Source organism: Giraffa tippelskirchi, chromosome 2 (genome assembly GCF_054371585.1).
Source record: "Giraffa tippelskirchi isolate mGirTip1 chromosome 2, T2T-mGirTip1v1.2.pri, whole genome shotgun sequence".
In the NCBI taxonomy this organism is placed as follows: domain Eukaryota; kingdom Metazoa; phylum Chordata; class Mammalia; order Artiodactyla; family Giraffidae; genus Giraffa; species Giraffa tippelskirchi.
In genome coordinates, this window is record NC_137276.1 from 66,254,253 (window position 1) to 66,274,433 (window position 20,181).

Below are 20,181 nucleotides of genomic sequence, written 5' to 3' on the forward strand. Positions count from 1 at the left end.
TCTATAGTTCATTCTTTTTATTCATTCCTTTTTATTGCTGAGTAGTACATTACGTATGTCAGAGGCTGTTCACCTTGGAGACCTGCAGATATGGGTATGGCCTAGCGTGATATTTACACCCTCTCCCCCAGATGTATGTACTGTTTTATGGTATGTATAAACTGTTTCACCTGTGAAGGACATCTAAGCTCATTCCAGTTTCTGACTGTTAAAAATAAAGCTGCAAGGACTTACCTGGTAGTCCAGTGTCTAAGACTTCACACTCCCAGTGCAGGGGGCCCAGGTTTGTTCACTGGTTAGGAAACTAGATCCCACATGCTGAAGCTCAGGAGTTCACATGCCACAATCAAGATCCCACATGCCACAACTAAGACCCAGTACAGCCAAATAAATAAATATAACAAAGCTGCTGTAAATATCCATGTACATATTTTTGTGTCAATATAACTTTGCACTGTAATTGCTAAGTCGTCTCATAGATGCATAGATTTTGTTTTATAAAATGCTGCCAAACCGTTTTCTTGAGTGGCTATACTATTCTACACTTCCTATAGCAATGTATGAGTGATTCAGTTTCTCTACGTCCTTGCCAGAGTTTGGTTTATCACTATTTTTTATTTTAGCCATTCTGTTAGGTGTGTAGTGATATCTTGTTGCGATTTTCATTTGCATTTCTCTAATTGCATTACATAAAACATCTTTTCCTGTGTTTATTTGTCATCTTCTTTGGTTAAATATTTGTTCCTACCTTTTATGCATTTTCTGATTAGATTTTTTTTTTCACCGTTAACTGTTGAAAGTCCTTTGTCAGATATGTAGTTGCAAACATTTTCTCCCATTCTGTGACTTTTCATTCTCTTTACATGGGCTTTTACAGAACAGATTTTTAAATTTGATAAAGTCTATCAAATTTTCCTTTTATGAATTATGCTCTTGATATCAAGTTTAAGAATTCTTTACCTGGATCCCAAAGAGTGTCTCCAAATGTTTTATAACTTTACATTTAAGTCTATGATCCCTTTTGAGTTTATTTTTGTATAAGGTATGAGGTTTAGGGCAAGGCTCTTTAATTCTTGCTACAGATGTCCAACTGCTCCAGCACCATTTGTTGAAGGGTTATTCTTCCCTCTGTACTGGTTTTGTGCTTCTGTCAAATATCAGTTGAGAGTATTTGTGTGGGTCGATTTCTGGGTGCTCAGTCTGTTCCACTGATCTATGAGTCTAACCTGTCAGAACCATACTCCCTTGGTTACTCTAGCTATATGGTAAGTCTTACTACCAAATAGAGTACTTCCTTCCACTTTATTCTGTAGTCCAGGGCATGTGCCTTTTCATATAAATTTTAAAATACATTTGGACTATGTCTATTGTCTATGCTGAGGGAAAAATCCTTACTGGGATTTTGATAGGCATTGCATTAAGCCTACAGATGAGTTTTAGCCATGTGTTTAGACTCCTAATGTGTTTATGTCAGTGATTTCTAGTTTGCTTCCATTATGCTCAGAAAACACAGTTCATATGATTTCAGTTCTCTTTAATTTGCTGAGGTGGTTTTATGGCCCAGGATGTGGTCTGTCTTGGGGAATGTTCCATAGTTGCTTTAAAGAAAAAAAAATGTGGATTTTGGTGTTGAGTGGAATATTCTATTTAACTAAATCCTGTTGATTGGTAGTATTTTTCAGATCTTCTGTATCCTTGCTGGTTTTCTTCTAGTTTTATCAACTGATGAAAGGGAGGTGCTGAAGGCTTCAGTTACAACTATGGATTCGTCTGTTTTACCTTTCAGCTGTATCAGCCTTTTCATGTATTTTGAGGCTCTGCTGTTTGGTGTGTACACATTTAGGGTCTTTGTCTTGCTGGTGGATTAATCCTTCTATCATTGTATCATACAATGTATCATACATTGTATCAATACAACAAAATACAAGTATTTTTCTTTGCTCCATAATCTACTTTATCAGACACTGATATAGTCACTCCTTGTTTTTGATTGTTTGCATGTTATATCTTTTTCTATTCTTTTACTTTCAACCTATATATGTTCAATTTGAAGTGAGTTTCTTATAAGTAACATATAGTTGAATTGCATTTTTATCCAATCTTTGTCTTTTAATTGATATAGTTAGACCATTTAGATTCAAGCTAATTACTGCTTTATCCTGTTTGGGATTTGGCCTGGAAGTTTGTGTCTTTTACCAAATTTGGGGATTTTCCAACTATATTTCTTCAAATACTCTTTCAGCCCAAGCCACACTCACCTCTCTTTCTGAGACTCTGATACTATGAACATTGGATCTTTTGTTATTGTCCCACAGGCATGTAGGCTCTTGTTTTTCTCCCAGTCTATTTTTCTTTCTCTTTCAGACTGGTCAGTCCTATTATTCCGTCCTCAAGTTCACTGAATCTATCTTTTGTCTTCTCCAATCTAATAGTGAACCTAGCCAGCAAGTTTTTCTTCTGTTGTAGTATTTTTCAGTTCTGTGATGTCCATTTGGTTCTTTTTTATAACCTCTATTTCATTGCAGGGAGTTTTTCTTTTTTAACTTATTTCAAGAGAATTTCTAATTGGCAATCTAGTCGCAGCTTTAAGACGACTGCTTTAAAATCTTTGTCAGGATTCATCTCAGTATTGGCATCCATTGAATGTTTTCTCTGTTTCTTGTGATTTTCCTGGTTGTTGGTATGATGTGTGACTGTTAACAATATCCTAGGCATTTTGTCTAGTATGTTAGGAGATGCTAGGACCCATTTAAATCTTTTATTTTTAGCAAGTATCACCCTATTTAGAGTTAGCACATGGGTCTTGGCCTACTTTTGTGGACTGTGGTTTCAATGGCAGTTTAATTTTCAGCAGCTTTGCAGTGTTATTTTGGTCAGCTTGGTTCATCTGTGGCCAGTGGGGTTTCTGTTGGTTCCTGCTGGTGCTGCCTGAGGAGGCTGAGTATTTACTAGCGGAGCAGGAGAGTCTTAGGCTACAGGGATAAAGAAGCTTCCTGAACTGGCTACCTATTATGACTGGATTTCTCCCTCTGGCTCAGTCCACCCACCTATCTTGGTAACTCTTGGTGGAAAAGGGGAGTCTCAGGCCTTGTGGGGAAGGAGAGTGCCTCTCTGGTTGTTTATTTCCACCTGGGTCCCCAGTGACCCCGTTGCCAGGAGGTGTCATGCCCACCAGGGGGACCCCCAATCTCTGTGGGTGGAGGCGGTGTGTAAGCCTATCTGGGCTGCCTTCTGGACTCTCCTCCTGTTGGGTGATAGGACTGTATGTGCCCTGTCGCTGCTGTGCTCCGGCCCTGGGGTCCCAAACCAGCAAGCCTTCTTAGCACCTTTCAGAGTTGTTTGGTTGTGTCTTGCTGTCTCCAAGGTTGTTAGCTGTGCTTAGCAGAAGCAGGGAAAAACAGGTCTATGTCTTCTTGTCTGGACCAGAATCAGAAACATCAGCATTCAGACTTTAGTAGTATTTCTCTTATTCTTTTATAAGTTCTGTTTCTAAATGCTGCCTCAGTCATGTGATTTCTGAAGTGATATGTTAAGATAAAAATTGTTTTCTAATGAAAGACTATACAAAGTAGGGGACTTCACAAGTATTGGTCCAATAAATAGGAAATCACCCACCCCAATTTTATGGGAAGGAAGGGACACAAGGGACAGAACACTAGTCAGAAGAAATGTCAATAACAGTTCTCCTATTATGAGCGCCTCTGTAGAAAGCTTTCATTCCTCTGTTCAAGTAAGGAAATGTAAAATACTCTTATACTTGCTTACTGGGGCTGCAATAACCAAGTACCACAAACTGGATGGGCTAAATGACAGAAATGTTTTGTCTCACTGTCTTGGAAGCTGGAAGTCTGAGATCCAGGTATCAGCAGGCCCGTGCTCCCTGGGGAGGAGTTATTCCAGGCCTCTCCCTGCTTTTGGTAGTGCCTGGCTTGTGGCAGCATATCCTTAATCTTCACAAGGCATTCTCCCTGTCTGCTTATTTCCAAATTTCCCCTTCTATAAGAACATCAGGGGACTTCACTGGCGGGCCAGTGGTTAGGACTCAGCGCTTTTGATGCCATGGGAACCAGGTTCCCTCCTTGGGGAACTAAGATCCTGTAAGCTGCATGGCGCGCGCGCGCGCACACACACACACACACACACACACACACACGAACTAAGATCCTGTAAGCTGCATGGCGCGCGCGCGCGCGCACACACACACACACACACACACACGGTACCCACTCTACTCCAGTATGACGACATCTGAACTAATTACACTTATCATGGTCCTGTTTCCAAGATAGGTCACATTCTGAGGACTGGGTGTTAAGAATTTGAAATATGAATTTTTGTGGGACAGAATAACCCGTAACAACTTCAGGCATCTGTAAAGTTCTTCATCACTGGTGCTGGAAAAGGGTTATCTGCATACTAAAGCCTCAAAGAAAGCCTAACCCTTGGGACAACAGTCATTCTACCCTGAGATTTGGCTTTGTGCCAGGCACTGTTTCACATCCTGTGGGGAGAGTGGTAATAAGCAGACTGGTGAGGTTATTCACATCATCTGGATAGGCCCCTTGTGTTTGGCAATAACCAAATCTCAGTGGCTTAAGAAAACAATAGTTCATTCCTTACTGCTCACAAAGTCATCTCTGCCTCTGGGCAGCTGTCCTCCCTGTGACAACTTGGCCTTGGCCCACCTTGTTAACGTTTGCTTTCTCCTGATGATCACCATCACACAGAGGGAGAAAGGGCTGGAGCCTCACACTGGTGATTAAATGCTCTGAAGTGACACACATCATAGATGCTCTTGGTCATTGGCTAATGCAGGCCTCATGGCCATGCCTAACCATGGAATAAAGTGGTACTATTTACATACAGTGGGACTGCAAATACTTTGAAACCTTATCTTATTCATACACAGAGGAGTAATCTCTTTTTTTTGAGAAAAAAGAGACTCAGAGAACCTAAGTAACTCACCCGAGGTCACTCAGATGGTATATGATGACTTAATCCAGTTACCTGACTTTAAGATCAGGGGTTTTCCCACTATTTCACATTGTTCCTTGGTTTTCACAGTCATTATTAGGTATCCCTATGGCTGATTCATGCTGAGGTTTGACAGAAAACAATAAAATTCTATAAAGCAATTATCCTTCAATTAAAAAATAAATAAATTTTTAAAAAAGAAAAAATGTGTACTTACTAATCCATAAACTGATTATTTCCTTAGTCATTTCTCTTTTGTTAGACTTCATTGTTTAGTTCTTTGTTATAAGTATCTTTAGGCATAACTTTTTTCGTTTGGGATTATTTTCTGAGGAAAAATTTCCAGGGGTAGATTGTAAGATCATGGAATACAGACATTTTTGTTCCTCTTATTTTGTTTTCTGCAAGGCTTCTGCCAGTTTTCAATGCAGCATATAATTGCATTTTCCCCCCCATGGGCCTGGAAGTCAAAAGGAGCGACTATATTGCCATGGCTAAATGATTTAGCCTATTTGAAGCATTAGTATTCCCATCTCTAAAATAGTGATATCACTATCATCACAGGGAAATAGGTGAAGGACTTAGCCCAGTGCCAGGGTCATAGTGGGTGCTTAGTGAAGACTGGTTGTTCATAACTGTACTCTAGAGAAGAGGGTGTGGAGAAAAGGGAATCCTCCTACACTACCGGTAGGAGTGTTTTTAAACTGGTACAACCACTATGGAAAACAGTATGGAGGTTTCTATAAAAACTAAAAATAGAACTACCATATGACCCACCAATCCCATTCTTGGGCATAAATCTGGAGAAAGCCATAATTCAAAGAGATACATGCACTCCAGTGTTCCCTGCAGCACTATTTACAATAGTCAAGACATGGAAGCAACCTGGACATCCTCTGACAGAGGAATGGGAAGAGAAGATGTGGTATTTCTTTTTCCACATACAGATATACAATGGAATATTCAGTTCAGATCAGTCGCTTAGTCGTGTCAGACTCTTTGTGACCCCATGGACTGCAGCACGCCAGGCTTCCCTGTCCATCACCAACTCCCAGAGCTTACTCAAACTCATGTCCATAGAGTCAGTGATGCCATCCAGCCATCTCATCCTCTGTCGTCCCCTTCTCCTGCCCTCAATCTTTCCCAGCACCAGGGTCTTTTCCAATGAGTCAGCTCTTCGCATCAGGTGGCCAAAGTATTGGAGTTTCAGCTTCAACATCAGCCCTTCCAATGAACACCCAGGACTGATCTCCTTTAGGATGGACTGGTTGGATCTCCTTGCAGTCCAAGGGACTCTCAAGAGTCTTCTCCAACACCGCAGTTCAAAAGCATCAGTCCTTTGGCACTCAGCTTTCTTTATAGCCCAACTCTCAATTCCATACATGACTACTGGAAAAACCATAGCTTTGATGGACCTTTGTTGGCAAAGTAATGTCTCTTCTTTTTAATATGCTGTTTAGGTAGGTCATAGCTTTTCTTCTAAGGAGCAAGTTCTTTTAATTTCATGGCTGCAGTCACCATCTGCAGTGATTTTGGAGCCCCCCAAAATAAAGTCTTTTACTGTTTTCATTGTTTCCCCATCTATTTGCCATGAAGTGATGGGATTGGATGCCATGATCTCAGTTTTCTGAATGTTGAGTTTTAAGCCAACTTTTTGACTCTCTTCTTTCACTTTCATCAAGAGGCTCTTGCTGCTGCTGCTGCTGCTAAGTCGCTTCAGTCGTCTCCGACTCTGTGCGACCCCATAGACGGCAGCCCACCAGGCTCCGCTGTCCCTGGGATTCTCCAGGCAAGAATACTGGAGTGGGTTGCCATTTCCTTCTCCAGTGCATGAAAGGGAAAAGTGAAAGTGAAGTCGCTCAGTCGTGTCCGACTCTTAGCAACCCCACGGACTGTAGCCTACCAGGCTCCTCCGTCCATGGGATTTTCCAGGCAACAGTACTGGAGTAGGGTGCCATTGCCTTCTCCAAGAGGCTCTTACTCAACCATAAAAAAGAAGGAAATAATGCCAGCTGTAGCAACATAGAGGGACCTAGAGATGATCATACTTAGTGAAGTAAATCAGACAAAGACAAATATCATATGATATCACTTATATGTAGAATCTTAAAAAATGATACAAATGAACTCATTTTAAACAGAAACAGACTCTCAGGCTTAGAAAACAAGCTTGAGGTTACCAAAGGGGAAAGGTGAAGAGGAGGGATAAATTAGGAGATTGGGATTATCATATACCCACTGTGTGCGTGCTTAGTCACTCAGTCATGTCCAACTCTTTGTGCCCCTTTGGACTGTAACCTGCTAGGCTCCTCCATCCATGGGATTCTCCAGGCAAGAATACTGGAGTGGACTGCCATGCCTCCTGCAGGGGATCTTCCCAACCCAGGGATTGAACCCACGTCTCTTGTGTCTCCTGCACTGCAGGTGGATTCTTTACCCACCTAGCCATTGGGGAAGCCCATACACCCACTACTGTTTATAAAATTGATAAAACAGATTATATATATATATATAACAGATAATCAATAAGGACCTACTGTATAATACAGGGAACTCTCAATATTCTGTAATAACCTATATGGGAAAGTAATCTGAAAAAGAATGGATACATGTATAACTGAATCGCTTAACATTGTAAATCAACTGTACTCCAATGTAAAATAAAATTTTTTAAAAATATTGTACCCTCAGCAACACTGCATGATCAATGCATTTTTTTTTTCAGGTAATCTGAAGCATTGGCCCAGTTATATAAAGGGCCCAAATGAGACCTCTGATTGGAAATTCAAAATTCATTTTCACCATCCCTGAGCCCAGGCCTGCATATGCTGCACCTGTAATGGCAATTAAGTCCTATCTAATCAGTATATTTGCCACTCATGGGCTTATATTGTGCTTTTGCACAGAATGTTCTTTACATGGAAAACAGCTGCCCTCACTGCTTTTGGGCCAAAGGGAATTTGCCTTTATACTGACAAGGTGAAGGTGAAGGTGAACTTGCTCAGTTGTGTCCGACTGTTTGCGACCCTATAGACTGTAGCCCACCAGGCTGCCCAGACCACGGAATTCTCCAGGCAAAAGTACCAGAGTGGGTTGCTATTTCCTTCTCCATACACTGACAAGAAAGCTGTGCAAATTGCTTCATGATGGCAAGTATTTATTGAAGAGTTATTAAGTCGAGTCAACTGCCTCAGAGTTTATTGCTCCCTCTGTCTCTGGGATCTTTCCTTTAGTTATTACAAAACTGTTAAATTAACAGAAAATATTCACCAGGAATAAGATTAAGCAATAAAAATCACAAGGGTATGTGGCAATCTGAATTTTTTTAAAGAGCCTGAAAACAATTTGGCAATCTATCAAAATTTTAAATTTGTCTTTACCCTTTGAGTCACCAGTTCTGCTATAAGAATTCATGCTAGTTGACTAAGAATAGACAAGCAGGCATACAGCCTATGGCAGCTTTGTTTATTATAATGAAACCTGGAAAAAATATCCAGCAGTCCAGCTGAGGAATGGCTAAATATTCATGCCATGTAGCAGTCAATGACATCACTGCATGTGCTGATATGGAAAAGATGTTCAAAAAAATCCAAGTGAAAGGAGAAAGTTGTAGTACTCAACAGCTGCCAGCTATGGCCTGTGGGCCAAATCCACCCTGCTGGAGGTTTGGAAAAAACATTTTACTGGAACACAGGCACACCCGTTCATTTATGAATTGCTGTGACTGACTTCTAGCTACAATGGAGAGAGAATTTAATAGTTGGGATAGAGACCATATGACCTGAAAAGTCAAAAATACTTACTGCTTGACCCTTTACCAAAAACTTTTGCCAATTTTTGCTCTATCCTATGATCCTCTTTGTGTTTTTTCTTATAAAGGAAGCATTGAGGGGGTGGTGAAAGAGATACATTAGTGGATCTGCTTATATGGGTATAGACAATTTCTGGGGACAAACAGACAAAAATTAACCACAGACAACAATGGTTATCTCAAGGAGTAGGAATGAGTTCTGTACAGAAGCAGTCAGGCCCAGGGAGTTTCCTTCCACTTTGTAAGCTTCTATGCTCTTTGGAATGCAAAGAGGCAAAATGGTTGTCTGAGGAGACCTTATAAACAGCTATGAAAAAAAGAGAACCAAAAGGCAAAGGAGAAAAGGAAAGATATACCCGTTTGAATACAGAGTTCCAAAGAATAGCAAGGAGAGATAAGAAAGCTTTCCTCAGTGATCAATGCAAAGAAATAGAGGAAAACAATAGAATGGGAAAGACTAGAGATCTCTTCAAGAAAATTTGAGATACCAAGGGAACTTTTCATGCAAAGATGGGCTCAATAAAGGACAGAAATGGTATGGGCCTAACAGAAGCAGAAGGTATTAAGAAGAGGCGGCAAGAATACACAGAAGAACTATACAAAAAAGATCTTCATGACCCAGATAATGTGATCACGATGGTGTGATCACTCACCTAGAGCCAGACATCCTGGAATGCGAAGTCAAGTGGGCCTTAGGAAGCATCACTACAAACAAAGCTAGTGGAGGTGATGGAATTCCAGTTCAGCTACTTCAAATCCTAAAAGATGATGCTGTGAAAGTGCTGCACTCAATATGCCAGCAAATTTGGAAAACTCAGCAGTGGCCACAGGACTGGAAAAGGTCAGTTTTCATTCCAATCCCAAAGAAAGGCAATGCCAAAGAATGCTCAAACTACTGCACAATTGCACTCATCTCACACACTAGCAAAGTAATGCTCAAAATTCTCCAAGCCAGGCTTCAACAGTACATGAACTGTGAACTTCCAGGTGTTCAAGCTGGATTTAGAAAAGGCAGAGGAACCAGAGATCAAATTGCCAACATCTGTTGGATCATCAAAAAAGCAAGAGAATTCCAGAAGAACATCTATCTGCTTTATTGACTATGCCAAAGCCTTTGACTGTGTGGATCACAATAAACTGTGGAAAATTCTGAAAGAGATGGGAATACCAGACCACCTTACCTGCCTCCTGAGAAATCTGAATGCATGTCAAGAAGCAACAGTTAGAACTGGACATGGAACAACAGATTGGTTCCAAATTGGAAAAGGAGTATGTCAAGGCTGTATATTGTCACCCTGCTTATTTAACTTATATGCAGAGTACATAATGAGAAATGCTGGACTGGATGAAGCACAAGCTGGAATCAAGATTGCTGGGAGAAATATCAATAACCTCAGATATGCAGATGACACCACCCTTACAGCAGAAAGCGAAGAAGAACTAAAGAGCCTTTTGATGAAAATGAAAGAGGAGAGTGAAAAAGTTGGCTTAAAACTCAATATTCAGAAAACTAAGATCATGGCATCAGGTCCCATCACTTCATGGCAAATAGATGGGGAAACAATGGAAATAGTGAGAGACTTTATTTTCTCGGGCTCCAAAATCACTGCAGATAGTGACTGCAGCCATGAAATTAAAAGGTGCTTGCTCCTTGGAAGAAAAGTTATGACCAACCTGGACAGCTTATTAAAAAGCAGAGACATTACTTTGCCAACAAATGTCTGTCTAGCCAAATCTTTGATTTTTCCAGTAGTCATGTATGGAGAGGTGGACCATAAAGAAAGCTGAGCACCGAAGAATTGATGCTTTTGAACTGTGGTGTTGGAGAAGACTCTTGAGAGTCCCTTGGACTGCAAGGAGATCCAACCAGTCTATCCTAAAGGAAATCAGTCCTGAATATTCATTGGAAGGACTGATGCTGAAGCTGAAACTCCAATACCTTTGCCACCTGATGCAAAGAACTGACTCATTGGAAAAGACCCTGATGCTGGCAAAGATTGAAGGCAGGAGGAGAAGGGGATGACAGAGGATGAGATGGTTGGATGGCATCACTGACACAATGGACATGTGTTTGAGTAAACTCTGGGGGTTGGTGATGGACCGGGAGGCCTGGCGTGCTGCAGTCCATGGGGTCACAAAGAGTCTGACACGACTGAGTGACTGAACTGAACTGAACTGAACTGATGCTCTTTGGGTTGTTTTTCTAAAAGCATGTATAAGATTTAAATTTTTTTAAAAGAAAATAAAATAAAGTATGAGAAGGATACCAATGGACAGTGCTTAGCACAACTAGTGGCAGGGGGCTTCTAGCTGTATATATATATATTAATTATATATATTATATTATATATTATATATATATGTATTATATATATATATATATATATATATATATATATATATACATATGTATGTATGTATCTTTAGACATACTGAATAAGGACTGGGAGGGACTAGGCCCCGGAATCTGATTTTTAACCAGTTCCCCAGGTGATTCAAACATACCTCTATGTTTGAAACTAGTGCTCTAGTCTTAAGTCTCAGAGATCAGGAAAAATTTCCCATGGGGTTTTAGTATGATCAGCATGAGATAACCCAGCAAACATCTACCACAGCAACAGTGGCAATGATGATAGCTCCCATTTGTGAACACTTCCTAAGTGTTGGGCCCGAGGCTATAGGCTCTATGTATTTCATCTAGTGGGTATCCTTGTCCTTTTCCTGATCTTAGAGGAAATGCCAAATCACAAGTTGGAATCAAGATTGCTGAGAGAAATATCAACAACCTCAGATATACAGATAGTATCACTCTAATGGCAGAAGGTGAAGAGGAACTAAAGATACTCTTGATGAGGGTGAAAGAGGCGAGTGAAAAAGCTGGCTTAAAACTCAGCATTCAAAAACTAAGATCATGGCATCCAGTCCTATCACTTCACAGCAAATAGAAGGGGACAAAGTGGAAACAGCTGCAGGTTTCATTTTCTTGGGCTCTAATATCACTGTCAACAGTGACTACAGCCATAAAATTAAAAGACACTTGCTCTTTGGAAGGAAAGCTATGACAAACCTAGACAGTGTATTAAAAAGCAGAGACATCACTTTGCCAAAGAAGTTCCATATAGTCAAAGCTATGGTTTTTTCAGTAGTCATGCACAGATGTGAGAGCTGGACTATAAAGAAGGCTGAGTGCTGAAGAATTGATGCTTTTGAATTGTGGTGCTGGAGAAGACTTTTGAGAGTTCCTTGGACAGTGAGGAGATCAAATTAGTCAATCCTAAAGGAAATCAGTCCTGAATATTCATTGCAAGGACTGATGCTGAAGCTTCACTACTTTGGCCTCTTGATGCAAAGGGCCAACTCATTGGAAGGGACCCTGATGCTGGGAAAGATTGAAGGCAAAAGGAAAAGGGGGTGACAGAGGATGAGATGGTTAGATAACAACACTGACTCAATGGACATGAATTTGGGCAATCTCCAGGAGATAATGAATAGGGAAGCCTGGTGTTCTGCAGTCTATGGGGGGGGCAAAGAGTCAGACATGACTTAGTGACTAAAGAACAATAGCGACTTAGCTTTTCACCATTGAGTTTGATGTTGGCTGTAGGTTTATCATATATGGACTTTATTATGTTCAGGTTTGTTCACTCTATACCCACTTTGTTAAGAATTTTTATCATAAGTGGATGTTGAATTTTGTCAAAAGCTTTGTCTGTATCTATTAAGATGATATGATTTTCATTCTGTAATTTGTTAATGTGGTGTATCACACTGACTGATTTGTGGATATTGAACCATCCTTACATTCCAGGGATAAATCCCACTTGATCATGGTGTACAGCCCTTTTAACATACTGTTGCATTAATGTATTTTTAAATGTATTTTATTTTTTAAATTACACAAATTTTTATGTTAAAATTTCAAAAAAAATACAGATAAATTCCTCCATGCTTGCCGTCAATCTCACTCCCTTTTAACAATTTTTTTTTAAACAATTAAGCATTATTATCAGTTCAATATGAATCTTTCTTGATTTTTCTTTATGTTTTTATACACATATATCTGAATATAAATATACAATTTAGTATTTTTAAGTATCTATGGGATCATAATTATTATATATATTTTGAAATTTCATGTTATTATTTATGGATGCTACCTAATTCTTTTTTTATAATTTATTTACTTATTTTATTTCTGGTTGCACTGGGTCTTTGTAGCTTCAAGCAGATTTTCTCTAGTTTCAGAGTCCTGGGACTATTCTCTAGTTGCAGTGTGAGGCTCTTAATTGCAGTGTGTTCTCGTTGCAGAGCACAGGTTATAGGTGCATGGACTTCAGTAGTTGTGGCACGCAGACTCAGTAGTTGCAGCTCAGGGGCTTTAGAGTGCAGGCTCGGTACGTGTGGTACACAGGTTTAGCTCCTCCACGGCATGTGGAATCTTCCTGGACCAGGGATTTAACCCATGTCCCCTGCATTGGTAGGTGGATTCTTATCTAATGTACCACGAGGAAAGTCCTAGATGCTACCTAATTCTTTTAAACTGGTGTATTGTTGAACACATTCTTAAGCATGCATGACATGTTTCTGAAATCTAATGTGTTGTAGGTAGCTGGAATGCCGGTTACAAGTTGGAGAATAGAAGAGGGGCAGGCAAGAGAGGTAGGCAAGGATTGGGTAATGAAAGGACTTGCTAGAGACCCTGGACTTTAGGAGAACCTCAAGAGGCACCAACAGTTTTTATAGCTGGAAACAACTATTATCTTATTTCTGTAATGGGTACAGAATTCTAGGAATCCTGCTGATCTGCAGTGCTATTTGATAATATTTCCCCCTCCCCACCATACCCTTCTCATTAGGAAATGTCCAACCGTATTTACTGAATGCATAACTCCTCTATAAATACTGGAGTGGTCTTAGTATGGTATGTCATTGGATATGTTCCACAAGCATTTGCTAGGTGCCCCATGGGAGGCAGTGGAGGGGAGTACCAAGTTGTGCAGTGATTTCCGAAGCAGGGTCCAAGGCTCTCTGGAGGTGCTAGAGGGCCCTCCAGTGGGGTCATTCAAAATCTAGGAGGTGATTTCCAAGTGCCTCTAGACTCTAAGCCTCATGAGGCCTCATGAGGTCAGGGGCTCTATCTCTTTTGCTTCCCTCTGTATTTCTAGCACCTAGCATATGTCTTCACGTATATCATGTACTTCATGAATGAATTTATCCAAAATACAAATTCTTTCACTGCTTCCTGAAGGGAAATACTTATGTACCAAGATAAGACCCTAATTGGGCATTCACAAACTAAAATGTGTATTTCTGGAGTTCGCTGAGAACTCTAACTTAGTATTTTACTAAATCTAGTCAGTCATCATAGGATAGTTAAAAATGTTGTTAAAAAAAAAAAGCTTCCATATTCAGGCTTTTTTCTTTTTCTTTTCTGCACGTATGGAGGTGGTTGGAATTTCCACAATATAAGGAAGGAATCTTCATTTGTTGTATCCTTAATGCTTCTTGGGGACCTCAACTAATGCTTTTTAATTAAAAACTACTATTAATTATTCTACTAATATTAAGATAGTATGTTGTAAGTGTTGGGTTAAATCTGTAACATGAACAAGAGCAAAATTATCTGCTAATCCTGATCCTCCAAAGACAGAACCCAAGCCTGAAAAGACCCCTGTAAAGAAAGGAGAAAAGGGACCCAAAAAGAAAGGGGGGAAAGCTGACAGCGGCGAGAATGAGAATAACCCTGAAAAAAATGGAAATGCCAAGTCAGACCAGGCACAGAAAGATGAAGGTGCTAGGGATACCAAGTGAAATAAAAAAATGTTTTTTAAAATTGTGGTAAAATATACATAACACGCATTTACCATCTTAACCATTTTTAAGTGTACTGTATAGTGTAGTAGTGTTGAGTACATTCACACTGTTGTACAACAGATCTCCAGCATTCATCTTGCAAAACTGAAACTATGTGTGTGCTAAGTCTCATCAGTTGTGTCTGATTCTTTGTGAACCTATGGACTGTAGTCCGCCAGGCTCCTCTGTCCACGGGATTCTTCAGGCAAGAATACTGGAGTGAATTTCCATTCCCTCCTCCAGGGGATCTTCCCCACCCAGGGATCGAACCCATGTCTCATGCATTGGCAGGAGTGCCACCATAACCCTGAAATAATTCCCCACTCTTGCCCTCTCCCAGGCCATGGTAACCACCATTCTATCTTCTGTCTCTGCAAATCTGAGAACTCTAGTTCTCAGTACCTACACTAGTACCTCGTATAAATGGAATCGTATAAAGGGGATTGTATAGTATTTGTCTTTTTGTGACTGGCTTATTTCACTTAGCATGTCCCCAGAGTTCACTCATATTGTAGCATTTGTCAGAATTTCCTTCCTTTTTAAGGCTGAATAATATGACATTTTGTTTATCCATTTATCCAATGATGGACACTTGTGTTGCTTCCACCTCTTGGCTGCTGCGAACACTATTGCTGGGAACATCAGTGTACAAATATTTCTTTGACACTCTGTTTTCAATTTTGTAAGTTATATACTCAGAAGTGGAATGCTGGATCATATGGTAATTGCATTTCCTATATTTGAGCAAATACCCTGTTGATTTCTATAGGGGCTGCACAATTTTACATTCCCGCCAACAGTACACACGTTGGGAACATACAATTAGCTTAAGAATTAAAATTTTTTCCAAATTGCACTCTAGATTATGTTAAAGGGAAAACATTTAGAACTCTTAAGACTTTACGTCCTCAAATTTTAGATTGATTGCTTTTCAGAATGATTTTTCTAATTAGCATTATATGAATTCCTCTGGCTAATAAAACGCTAAACATTTACATTCTTTTCAGGAGCTGAATGACTTTTTACATATTAACACAGATGGTTTTCCAGTTTTTACCATGCTCAATGAAGGTAGGAATCACTAATTTTCATCATCCATGCCCTTTTGGCTCCCTGGTCTCTCCTCTCCTTCATAGCCACATTTCAAATGGCACTGTCTAGGGTCACTGCCCGCTTTCTTCCCCTCCTGGCCTCTCCTTAGGTCACTCCAGTCCAGCATCTATCCCTGTTACTCCCCTGAAACTGCATGTATCAAGGTCATCCATGGCCTCCATGCTAACAATTTCAGTAAGTGGTTAATTTTTATGTGTTGACTTGACTGGACTAAAAAACACCTAGATAACTGGTGAAACGTTATTTCTGGGTGTGTCTGTGTTTCTGGAAGAAATTAGCATTTGATTCAGTACACAAAGTAAAGAGATGTGCCCTCACCACTGTCAGTGGGCATCATCCATCTGCAGAAGGCTCAAATGGAACAAAAACACAAAGGAAGGGCAAAATCTCTCTCATTTCTTGAGCTGGAACATCTACCTTCCTGCCTTTGGGAGTCAGAGTTCCTTGTTCCACAGCCTCCGGACTCCAAGACTTACACCAACAGCCCCCTGATTCTCAGGCCTTCACACTTAGAATTATTTCACCAATTTTTTTGACTCTTCAGCCTGCAGATAGTGGGACTTCTTGGCTTCCATCACCAAGTGAGCCTGCTCCTTAATAAATTTCTGCTTATACAGATTTATATACCTTATTGGTTCTTTTTCTCTGGAGAACTCTGACTAACACAGGTGCATTTCAGTCTCCATTTCAGTTTCTGAGTTCCTGTCTACCTAATGTTGAGCATGAGTAGGGGAATAAGACTAGAATGGGGAGAATTACATAAAACTCCTCAACAAAAACCCTCGATCTCCAGATCACTCACAAAAAAAGCTAAATCTTCACAGTGGCCTACAAGGCTCTAAAGGTTTGCCCCTATTGAGAGACAACTCTCCATGAATCTCTCATGTTTCTGTACTTCTTGTAGCGGAGGTCCTAGAGGCCTTTATTTCAACCATGTTTTTTTTTCAAGGATGTTTAGATACAGAACAGCCTTGGAAGAGAGTCTCCATCTTGGCAAGGGATAGGTCTCTCTGCTGGCCAGTGTAATACTGTCTCTATCTAGGTCAAAAGTCAGCCAGGTTTACCTGCAGTCCATTATGAAAGACTGGGGTTCCCTAAGCTCTGGGTTCTTCAGCTGTGATGCAAACCCACTCTGGGCTGCTCTACATCACCCCCAAAGGACTTGGTAGGGGGGCAAGTGCAAAACACATCAACATGAAGCTCATGCTACTTGCTTTGGTTGAGGTAATAAAATTCTTTATCTCTGCCCCAGGAGTCTCGTGTTTGCCAGTATCCATGGAAGTGTGCCTAGCTAACTCTTTAAGTAGTCTCAGAACCTTCTCAATTCTTAACCGTCTGCCCCACACTTTTCTCACCTGATCTCATGCTACTATTTACCTTGACACCCTGCCTGGCTATGCTGGCCTCCCAGCTGTTCTGGAACTTGCCATGCACACTCCTCTTTGGGGCCTCTGAACATGCTCTGCTGTTAGCCTGGAACATTTCACCCCCAGATGTCCTTCAGGTCCTCTCCAAATGGCATTGTGGTGGGGCCTTCCTTGACAATAGCTTTGCCACCAGTAAACAGGCTGACATTTGCCAACCTGAGTGAAAATGTTATCTCAGTCAGTTCAGTCGCTCAGTCATGTCCAACTGTTTGCAACCCCATGGACTGCAGCACGCCAGGTTTCCCTGTACATCACCAACTCCCAGAGCTTGTTCAAACTCATGTCCATCGAGTCGGTGATGCCATCCAACCATCTCATCCTCTGTTATCTCCTTCTCCTCCTGCCTTCAATCTTTCCCAGCATCAGGGTCTTTTCCAATGAGTCACTTCTTCGCATCAGGTGGCCAAAGTATTGGAGCTTCAGCTTCAGCATCAGTCCTTCCAATGAATATTCAGGGCTGATTTCCTTTAAGATGGACTGGTTGGATCTCCTTGCAGTCCAAGGGACTCTCGAGAGTCTTCTCCAACACCACCAGTTCAAAAGCATCAATTCTTCAGCACTCAGCTTTCTTTATAGTACAACTCTCACATCCATACATGACTACTAGAAAAATCATAGCTTTGACTAGACAGACCTTTGTCAGCAAAGTAATGTCTCCCCTTTTTAAAACACTGTCTGGGTTGGTCATAGCTTTTTTCCCAAGGAGCAATCATCTTTTATTTTATGGCTGCAGCCACCATCTGCAGTGATTTTGGAGCCCAAGAAATTAGTCTCTCACTGTTTCCATTGTTTCCCCATCTATTTGCCATGAAGTGATGGGACTGGATGCCATGATCTTAGTCTTTAGAATGTTGAGTTTTAAGCCAGCTTTTTCACTCTCCTCTTTCATCAAGAGGCTCTGTAGTTCCTCTTCACTTTCTGCCATAAGGGTGGTGTCATCTGCATATCTGAGGTTATTGATATTTCTCCTGGCAATCCTGATTCCAGCTTGTGCTTCATCCAGCCCAGCATTTTGTATGATGTACTTTGCATATAAGTTAAATAAAAGACACCTGAGTTTTACATTTATTAACTTTTATTATTTTCTATAACCTATACTTTTATTGTGAGTTTATTATGATTAAGAGCCATTTACATGTCCTTCCCTGGCAATCATCTGATTCTCTCCTTACCTATTTTTTTTTTAACAAATCTTTTTCATATAAAATGTCCACTTGCCTATGATGTAATTACAGCTTTCCTGGTGGCTCACTGGTAAAGAATCCACCTGCCAATGCAGGAGAAGCAGGTTTGATCCCTGGGTGAGGAAGATCCCCTGGAGAAGGAAATGGCAACCCACTCCAATATTCTTGCCTGGGTAATACCATGGACAGAGGAGCATGGCAGGCTATAGTCCCTGGGGTCACAAAAAAGTCAGACATGATTAGGTGACTAACAGCAACAACAACAATGATGAGATTACACACATTTTTTTCTCAACTTATTATCAATCTTTTGAGTTTATGGTGTCATTATTATTGCTGTTTTGCCATACAAGATATTTTAATTTTTCTGTGGTTGAATTTAGCAATCTTTTATGGCTTCTGGATTTTCAGTCACAAACAGAAAGACGTTCTCTACTCCAGGAGAGTTGAGACTATAAAGAGTTGAGGCTATAAAGAAAGCTGAGTGCTGAAGAATTGATGCTTTTGAACTGGTGGTGTTGGAGAAGACTCTCGAGAGTCCCTTGGACTGCAAGGAGATCCAACCAGTCAATCCTAAAGGAAGTCAGTCCTGAATATTCATTGGAAGGACTGATGTTGAAGCTGAAGCTCCAATACTTTGGCCACCTGATGCGAAGAAGTGACTCATTGGAAAAGACCCTGATGCTGGGAAAGATTGAAGGCAGGAGGAGAAGGAGATGACAGAGGATGAGATGGTTGGATGGCATCACAGATGTGATGGACATTGAGTTTGAGTAGGCTCCAGGAGTTGGTGATGGACCGGGCTGCAGTCCATGGGGTCACAAAGAGTCTGACACGACTGAGCGACTGAACTGAACTGATAATGTTTTAATATCTGAGTGCTAGATCCCCCTCCACGTTCTTTTTCAGAGACTGTTTTCTGACTATTCTTGTTTATTTTTCCATTTGAATTTTAGGAACAAACAGGGTAGTTTAATTAATCCTGTTTGTACTTTTATAAGAATTATGTTAAATTTGTAATTTTACTTACAGAAAATTGAGATCGTTATATTGCGTCTTCTTATCCAAAAGCATCATTCATCTTTCCATATGACTCAATTTTCTTACCTGTAAGATGAGAGCAATAATACCAATCTCATAGGGCTGTCCTCATAATTAATTGGGGAATGTAGGTGAATGACAGTATAACAGGAACCAATGTTTTGGTTTGGAAGTGCTTTGCCACTTCCTAGGGTATGAACTTGAGTTTGGTTACCAGAGTATTATGAACTTTGATTCTCTCATTTGTAAACTGGCGATAACAACAGTATCGGCTTCACAAGGCTGTAACAAGGGTCAAATGAAAGGAGGCGTGCAAAGTAGTCAGTGAACTGGAACATAAGTACTCAATGAGTATTAGCTGTTCTTCTAGAAAACAGGTTATCCCAGAGAACTGTGACTTAACGCTGAAGCTTACGGAAATCCATCTTAGGTCGAGGGCTCTCAGGTCAACTCTTTCTTCCAAGAACCTACCTACCCGCTGGTCGCCACTTCTGACTTTCCCCGAGCGTCTAGAAAAACACGCACTCGTATCTGAAGGCGCGAGACTGAACGCCTAGTTTCGCTGCGAGACTCCAGAACCCTACCCCACCCATTGAGCTGCAGCGGTGCCACGTCTCGCGCATCCCGAGCTCCCTACGAGAGGAGGCGGGGCTAGTTAGGGCCCGCCCCAGAGCGATTCGTCACGCCGAGGCCCGTCCCTCCACGGCCCCAGTCGTTGGTAGGGCGGCGAATGGCCAAGCGCCGTGACGCTACGAAGGGGTGGGGACGAGCACGCGCC

The 20,181-nt window shown here is 40.9% G+C and overlaps 1 long non-coding RNA gene across 1 annotated transcript; it reads right to left on the reverse strand.

The window, feature by feature from the left end:
- Positions 1-2: 2 nt before the first annotated feature.
- LOC145539765 (uncharacterized) lies at positions 3-20,156 on the reverse strand. Its single transcript, XR_014077941.1, has 5 exons — positions 19,875-20,156; positions 19,393-19,469; positions 5,192-5,302; positions 4,966-5,096; positions 3-3,417 (listed from the first exon to the last, which is right to left on the reverse strand). It is a non-coding gene; the product is annotated as an uncharacterized LOC145539765 (long non-coding RNA).
- Positions 20,157-20,181: the final 25 nt, after the last annotated feature.